This window comes from Arachis stenosperma, chromosome 5, assembly GCF_014773155.1.
Source record: "Arachis stenosperma cultivar V10309 chromosome 5, arast.V10309.gnm1.PFL2, whole genome shotgun sequence".
NCBI classification, from domain to species: Eukaryota; Viridiplantae; Streptophyta; class Magnoliopsida; order Fabales; family Fabaceae; genus Arachis; species Arachis stenosperma.
The window spans coordinates 97605414-97613383 of record NC_080381.1 but is presented as its reverse complement, the minus strand read 5'-3'; the positions used below and the strand labels follow the sequence as shown (position 1 = coordinate 97613383).

General features: G+C 36.9%; 1 non-coding gene across 1 annotated transcript; it reads left to right on the top strand.

Moving 5' to 3' along the window:
* The first annotated feature begins 547 nt into the window (after positions 1–547).
* Positions 548–655, top strand: LOC130984313 (small nucleolar RNA R71). The gene has a single exon (XR_009088256.1). It is a non-coding gene; the product is annotated as a small nucleolar RNA R71 (small nucleolar RNA).
* The last annotated feature ends 7315 nt before the right edge of the window (positions 656–7970 follow it).

Sequence of the window (7970 nt, the reverse complement as noted above, 5' to 3'; positions counted from 1 at the left end):
TCTGTTGCTGAGAAGATGATGGAAAAGGCTTGCCATTGCTAAACCTGTTTCTTCTACCATTATTGTTGTTGAAACCTTGTTGAGGTCTCTATTGATCCTTTCATGAGAGATTTAGATGATTTCTTCAAGAAGGATTATAGGTGTTTTCATAGGGTTCTCCCATGTAATTCACCTCTTCCATTTATGGGTTCTCAGGATCATAAGCTTCTTCTTCAGATGAAGCGTCCTTAGTACTACCTGGTGCAGCTTGCATTCCAGACAGACTTTGAGAAATCATATTGATTTGCTGAGTCAATATTTTGTTCTGAGCCAATATGGTATTCAGAGTATCAATCTCAAGAACTCCTTTCTTCTGATTCGTCCCATTGTTCACAGGATTCCTTTCAGAAGTGTACATGAATTGGTTATTTGCAACCATTTCAATGAGTTCTTGAGCTTCTGCAGGCGTCTTCTTTAGATGAAAAGATCCTCCAGCAGAGCTGTCCAATGACATCTTGGACAGTTCAGACAGACCATCATAGAAGATACCTATGATGCTCCATTCAGAAAGCATGTCAGAAGGACACTTTCTGATCAATTGTTTGTATCTTTCCCAAGCTTCATAGAGGGATTCACCTTCCTTCTGTCTGAAGGTTTGGACTTTCACTCTAAGCTTACTCAATTTTTGAGGTGGAAAGAACTTTGCCAAGAAGGCATTGACTAGCTTTTCCCAAGAGTTCAGGCTTTCTTTAGGTTGTGAGTCCAACCATATTCTAGCTCTGTCTCTTACAGCAAAACGGAATAGCATAAGTCTGTAGACCTCAGGGTCAACCCCATTGGTCTTGACAGTGTCACAGATTTACAAGAATTCAGCTAAAAACTGATGAGGATCTTCCAATGGAAGTCCATGGAACTTGCAATTCTGTTGCATTAGAGAAACTAATTGAGGCTTAAGCTCAAAGTTGTTTGCTCCAATGGTAGGGATAGAGATGCTTCTCCCATAGAAGTCGGGAGTAGGTGCAGTAAAATCACCCAGCACCTTCCTTGCATTGTTGGCATTGTTGTTGTTTTCTGTTAGGTCCTCTACAGAGAGTAGTGCTTTAGCTTCTCTTAGCTTTCGCTTCAAGGTCCTTTCAGGTTCAGGGTCAGCCTCAACAAGAATGCTTTTGTCTTTGCTCCTGCTCATATGAAAGAGAAGAGAATAAGAAAATATGGAATCCTCTATGTCACAGTATAGAGATTCCTTGAGATGTCAGAGGAAAAGAAGAATAGAAGGAGGAGGTAGAGTAAGAAGAATTCAAACTTATCAAGAGAGATAGAGTTCGAATTGTTGATAGTGGAGGAGTGTTAGTCCTTAAATAGAAGGATGTGAGAAGAGGGGAAGAATTTTCGAAAATAAATTAAAAGATTTTGAAGAAATTTTGAAAAATTGAAGAATAATTTTCGAAAATTAAAGTTGGGAAAGAAATAAAGTGATTTTTAAAAAAGATTTTGAAATTAGAAATAAAAAAGATTGAAAATTATTTGGAAAAAGATGTAATTAAGAAGATATGATTGAAGAGTTATGGTTTTAAAAAGATATGATTGAAAAGATATGATTGAGAAACAATTTAAAAAGATTTGATTTTTAAAATTAATGACTTGGCTAACAAGAAATTTAAAGGATATGATTCAAACATTAAACCTTTCTTGATAGAAAAGGCAACATACTTGAAATGTTGAATCAAATCATTAATTGTTGGCAAGTATTTTTGAGAATGGTAAGAAATTGATTTTGAAAATATATGATTGAAAAGATATGATTTGAAAAAGATTTGATTTTGAAAAATTATAAAAACTTGAAAAAAAATTTGAATTAAAAACAAAATCTTCCCTCTTGTATCATCCTGGCGTTAAACCCCCAGAATGGTATCCATTCTGGCGTTTAACGCCCAAAATACTACCCTTTTGGGCGTTAAACGCCAGTTTTCCTTCTTCACTGAACGCCCAGCTTTTTCTGTGTAATTCCTCTGCTGCATGTTCTGGATCTTCAATTCTCTGTATTATTGACTTGAAAAGACACAAATTAAAATTTTTTTTGAATTTTTAATGATGAGGAATAATCAAAATGTCACTAAGATCAAATAAACAATGCATGCAAGACACCAAACTTAGAAGTTTGTATACTATTGACACTAACAAATTGAGAATGCATATGAGAAACAATAAAACATACAAAACAAGAGAATTTAAAGATCAGAGCAAGGAAATCATCAAGAACATCTTGAAGATCAATGAAGAACATAATGCATGTAATTTTCGAAAATTAGAAGACTAAAAATATGCAATGGACACCAAACTTAAAATTAGACACTAGACTCAAATAAGAAACATAAAAATATTTTTGATTTTAAGATTTTATAAATTTTTTTGTGCTTTTTCGAAAATTGAGTGGAAAAGAAAATAAGGGTATCAAAATTCTTAATAAGAATTTCCAGGAATCATGCAATGTTAGTCTAAAGCTTTAGTCTAAAAAGATTAGACATGGCTAGCCAAGCTTCAGCAGGACATTACATTCAAGAGCTAAATTGATGAGAATCAATCAGCATTGGTGATGATGAAACCATCATCTAAAACTCTAGAATTCATTCTTAAGAACTCTGAAGAACAAAATAAAATAAAATTACCTAATCTAAGCAACAAGATGAACCGTCAGTTGTCCAAACTCGAGCAATCCCCGGCAAAGGCGCCAAAAACTTGGTGCACGAAATTGTGATCATCAATGGCGCCATCAACATGGTACGCTCAATTGCAATCTCAACTCTTTATCACAACTTCGTACAACTAACCAGCAAGTGCACTGGGTCGTCCAAGTAATAAACCTTACGCGAGTAAGGGTCGATCCCATGGAGATTATTGGAATGAAGCAAGCTATGGTCATCTTGTAAATCTCAGTCAGGCGGATTCAAATGGTTATGGAGGATTAATGATTAAAAGATAAATAAAACATAAAATAAAGATAGAGATACTTATGTAATTCATTGGTGAGAATTTCAGATAAGCGTATGGAGATGCTTTGTCCCTTCCGTCTCTCTGCTTTCCTACTGTCTTCATCCAATCCTTCTTACTCATTTCCATGGCAAGTTGTATGTTGGGCATCACCATTGTCAATGGCTACAGTCCCGTTGGTGCACGAATTTGTGATCCGCACAACTAACCAGCAAGTGCACTGGGTCGTCCAAGTAATACCTTACGTGAGTAAGGGTCGATCCCACGGAAATTATTGGTTTGAAGCAAGCTATGTTTATCTTATTATTCTTAGTCAGGATATTAATTAAAATTATCAGTTGGAATTATTAGATTGGAAAAAATAAAAGAGAATAAAAGCGTTACTTGTTGTGCAGTAATGAGAAATATGTTGGAGTTTTGGAGATGCTTTGTCCTCTGAACTTCAACTCTTCCTTGAAATCCTTTTCCACACGCAAGGTCCCTTCTATGGCAAGCTCTATGTAGGGTGTCACTGTTGTCAATGGCTACTTCCTATCCTCTCAGTGAAAACGTTCCTATGCTCTGTCACAGCACGGCTAATCATCTATCGGTTCTCAATCAGGTTGGAATAGAATCCATTGATTCTTTTGCGTCTGTCACTAACGCCCAGCCTTCAGAAGTTTGAAGCTCGTCACAGTCATTCAATCCCAGAATCCTACTCGGAATACCACAGACAAGGTTTAGACTTTCTGGATTCTCATGAATGCTGCCATCAATCCGGCTTATACCACGAAGATTCTGAGTAATGAATCTAAGAGATACTCATTCAATCTGATGTAGAATGGAGGTGGTTGTCAGGCACACGTTCATGGATTGAGGAAGGTGATGAGTGTCACGGATCATCACCTTCTCCATAATTAAGCGCGAATGAACATCTTAGATAAGAACAAGCGTGTTTGAATGGAAAATAAAGGAATTGTATTAATTCATCGAGACGCTACAGAGCTCCTCACCCCCAACAATGGAGTTTAGAGACTCATGCCATCAAAAAGTATGTAATTCAGATCTGAAAATGTCATGAGGTACAAAATAAGTCTCTAAAAGTTGTTTAAATAGTAAACTAGTAACCTAGGTTTACAAAAAATGAGTAAACTAAGATAATTGGTGCAGAAATCCACTTCTGGGGCCCACTTGGTGTGTGCTGGGGCTGAGACTAAAGCTATCCACGAACTGAGGCTTTTCTTGGAGTTGAACTCCAAGTTATGACGTGTTTTGGGCGTTCAACTCCGGATCATGACGTGTTTCTGGCGTTTAACTCCAGACAGCAGCATGTACTTGGCGTTCAACGCCAAGTTATGTCATCTATCTTCACGCAAAGTATGGACTATTATATATTGCTGGAAAGCCCTGGATGTCTACTTTCCAACGCCATTGAGAGCGCGCCAATTGGACTCATGTAGCTCCAGAAAATCTATTTCGAGTGCAGGGAGGTCAGAATCCAACAACATCAGCAGTCCTTTTTCAGCCTAACTCAGATTTTTGCTCAGCTCCCTCAATTTCAGCCAGAAAATACCTGAAATCACAGAAAAACACACAAACACATAGTAAAGTCCAGAAATATGATTTTTGCCTAAAAACTAATAATATTCTACTAAAAACCAATTAAAACATGCTAAAATCTACATGAAATTACCCCCAAAAAGCGTATAAAATATCCGCTCATCACCCGTCCTCTCAGTGAAAATGTTCAACGCGCTCTGTCATAGCACAGCTATTCATCTATCGGATCTCGATCATGTTGGAATAGAATCCAGTGATTCTTTTGCGTCTCTCACTAACGCCCCACAATCGCGAGTTTGAAGCTCGTCACAGTCATTCAATCCCTGAATCCTACTCAGAATACCACAGACAAGGTTTAGACCTTTTGGATTCTCAAGAATGGCCACCAATGGATTCTAGCTTATACCACGAAGATTCTGATTAAGGAATCCAAGAGATATCCACTCAATCTAATGTAGAACGGAGGTGGTTGTCAGGCACACGTTCATAGGTGAGAATGATGATGAGTGTCATGGATCATCACATTCATCAAGTTGAGGAACAAGTGATATCTTAGAACAAGAATAAGCTGAATTGAATAGAAGAACAATAGTAATTGCATTAATACTCGAGGTACAGCAGAGCTCCACACCTTAATCTATGGTGTGTAGAAACTCTACCGTTGAAAATACATAAGAACAAGGTCTAGGCATTGCCGAATGGCTAGCCTCCCAAAGAGGGTTCAATCATAAAAACATGATCAAAAGATGATCCGAAGATTGAAAGATTCTTCAAATACAATAGCAAAAGGTCCTATTTATAGAGAACTAGTAGCCTAGGGTTTACAGAAATGAGTAAATGACAAAAAAATCCACTTCTGGGCCCACTTGGTGTGTGCTTGGGCTGAGCATTGAAGCTTCCATGTGTAGAGACTTTTCTTGGAGTTAAACGCCAGCTTTTGTGCCAGTTTGGGCGTTTAACTCCCACTTTTGTGCCAGTTCCGGCGTTTAACGCCGGGAATTCTGAAGCTGACTTAGAACGCCTGTTTGGGCCATCAAATCTCGGGCAAAATATGAACTATTATATATTTCTGGAAAGCCCTGGATGTCTAATTTCCAACGCAATTAAGAGTGCGCCAATTGGGTATATGTAGATCCAAAAAATTTACTTCGAGTTCAGGGAGATCAGAATCCAACAGCATCTGCAGCCCTTTTCAGCCTCTGAATCAGATTTTTGCTCAGGTCCCTCAATTTCAGCCAGAAAGTACCTGAAATCATAGAGAAACACACAAACTCATAGTAAAGTCCAGAAAATGAATTTTAAATAAAAACTAATAAAAATATAATAAAAACTAACTAAAACATACTAAAAGCATGCTAAAAACAATGCCAAAAAGCGTATAAATTATCCGCTCATCAAAGTGCACCTAGGGATATAGTCCCCTACTCACTATTGATCCATGGATATAGTGCTCGGTGATAAACCCCATTTGTAGGGTTTATCTTGTATTGATTTTAGGGGATTTTATAACCTTTTACCTACATTTATTCAATAATATAGCATGGTTTTATAACTTCTCCCTTAATTGTGCTTAAGAGTGAAAACATGCTTTTTAGGTCTTAAAATAAATAAATTTAACTCACCTTGATTCCATTAGATGCCTTGATATATTTGTTAAGTGATTTAAGATTTAGGAGGCAAATATTGGATCAAGGGAATGAAGAAAGAAAGCATGAAAAGCTAGAGAACTCATGAAGAAATGAAAGAACCGGAAAGCTGTCAAGCCGACCTCTTTGCACTTAAACGACCATAACTTGAGCTACAGAGGTCCAAATGATGCGGTTTCAGTTGGGTTGGAAAACTAACATCCGGGGCTTCGAAACAATATAAGATTTACTATAGTTGCATCGCGCATAGGGGCGCGCACGCACACGGTACGCGGATGCGCCGATGGTGGCACATGACCCACTTAATGTAACACGTGGCCAGCGATTTTAGAAGCCTTGTGGGCCCAATCCAACTCATTTCTAATGCTATTTAAGCCAAGGATTGAAGGGGAATCAAGATACCTTAACATACTTTTCATACTTTTGACTATTAGTCATAGTTTAGTTTTAGAAGTAGTTTCTAGAGAGAGAAGTTCTCACTTCTCTCTAGAATTAGGATTAGGATTAGGTTTAGTTCTTAGATCTAGATTTTAATTCATCTTCTTCTACTTCTATCTTCTCAATTCCTTGTTGTTACTTCTTCCATTCTTTTATTGTAATTTCCTTTATGTTGTTCTTATACTTTGTTGTAGATCTATTATTGTTCCTTCCATTTTCTTTCAATTCAATAAGAGGTAATTCATGTAGATCTTGTTTCCTTTAATTGTTGTTGTTAATTCTTTACATTTGATTGTTGTTAGATTTTATTCTTGTTGTTGATTTACTATGCTTTCTTTTTATGCATTCCAAGTGTTTGATGAAATGCTTGGTTGGATTTTAGAGTAGAATTTTATACTCTTGGCTTGGAAAGGTAACTTAGGACCTCTTGAGTTACTAATGTCCAAGTAATTGATGATTGGGAGCCATTGACTCTAGTTCTCACTAATTAGATTAGTGGAGAGTTAGGACTTATGGACTAGGATTGATATAGCTCATTTGACTTTCCTTTACTACTAGTTAGAGGATGATTTAATGAGATTAATCCTTGCCAATTCTCATATTGTGGTTAGTGATTAGGATAGAGATCCTTGACCACCAACCCTTGCCAAGACCTTTTTAGGCCTTAGTTTACTTTCTTGCCATTTATCTTTCATGTTTCATATCAAAACCCCAAAATAACTCACAACCAATAACAAGACATTTTATTGTAAATCCTAAGGAGAACGACCCGAGGTTTAAATACTTCAGTTTATATATTTTAGGGGTTTGTACTTGTGACAAACAAATTTTTGCATGAAAGGATTATTGTTGGTTTAGAGACTATACTTTAACAAGATTTCATTTATGAAATTCTAAACCGTCAAAAATCCAATCATCAAAATGGCGTCGTTGCCGGGGATTTGCAATGGTGTTATGTTATTGGTTATTGTACATATGTGAATATTGTAAATAGCTTGTCTTTTGCTTGTTTACTAGATTTTGTTAGTTTTATTTTGTCTTTCCATAATGAATTCTCCCTATGGCTATGAGTTTGGTTCTAGTTTTGTTGTAGAAAATGTGTACCTCAATGATGACACTCATTATGGATGGAACCAGCAAAGATGGGAGGAGCCTTAGGGAATTGATCACTCATATTGGCAACAACCTCCGGATACTTATAGGTATAATTTCCATCCTAATGCATGCCAATTTAACGGCTATGATGACTCTTTTTGTGACACTCAACAACCACCATCATATGCCTATGAATCTCATCCTCAACATGAACCTCAACGATTCTCACAAGCTTTCCATTACCAAACACCACCTTATGATCCATATCCATCATATGACCAAACC